Source organism: Octopus bimaculoides, chromosome 18, assembly GCF_001194135.2.
Source record: "Octopus bimaculoides isolate UCB-OBI-ISO-001 chromosome 18, ASM119413v2, whole genome shotgun sequence".
NCBI lineage: Eukaryota > Metazoa > Mollusca > Cephalopoda > Octopoda > Octopodidae > Octopus > Octopus bimaculoides.
The window spans coordinates 19,263,730-19,264,454 of NC_068998.1; the positions used below are offsets into that span (position 1 = coordinate 19,263,730).

Below are 725 nucleotides of genomic sequence, written 5' to 3' on the forward strand. Positions count from 1 at the left end.
ATATTTATATATATATATATATATATATATATATATAATATACAGCAGGCTTCTTTCAGTTTCCATCTACCAAATCCACTCACAAGGCTTTGGTCAGCATGGGGCTATAGTAGAAGACACTTGCCCAAGGTGCCACACTGTAGGAGTGAACTACTGTTTCTTGGTTATATTCCATCTAATTTATATGTATGCTTGAGTGGGTGACCTGCATGATTAATTCAAATCAATATGAATAAATAAATGTTACATTTAACAGAGAAGTCTGAATGCTAAATTGTTAAGTCTTCAGGGTTCCCTGTTTCTCTCAATACAGTAGCAATATTGTTGTTTTAACGTATATCATATAGAATGGCAATGGTGATGATTGTTAAGACAATACAGTGTAAAACTAAATACTTTAGAGAATTTATCTTTGTTTATAGGTTCCATGTTCAAATTACATCTTAGTAAACATCACTCTCCATCACCACACAGTTACTAAATAATGTGACTGTCAGAGCTATATATTCAGAATATGTTATTTTACATTTTACTTCATTATTTCCCTATTTCACACCTCACAGCACTATTTATGGTGATGATAACGATATTTAGAAGTATATACTTTTTCTTGTAAAATTACACTTGTGTTTTATTTCCCAACATCACATACCCATGTGCACATATACTGACTTGCACAACTCTCTCTCTCTCTCTCTCTCTCTCTCTCTCTCTCTCTCTCTCTC

The 725-nt window shown here is 32.7% G+C and overlaps 1 protein-coding gene across 1 annotated transcript in view; it reads left to right on the forward strand.

Moving 5' to 3' along the window:
- LOC106882204 (HBS1-like protein) overlaps positions 1-725 on the forward strand; it is a 91,627-nt gene that overhangs the window by 73,365 nt on the left and 17,537 nt on the right. The gene's annotated exons all lie outside the window — the stretch shown is intronic.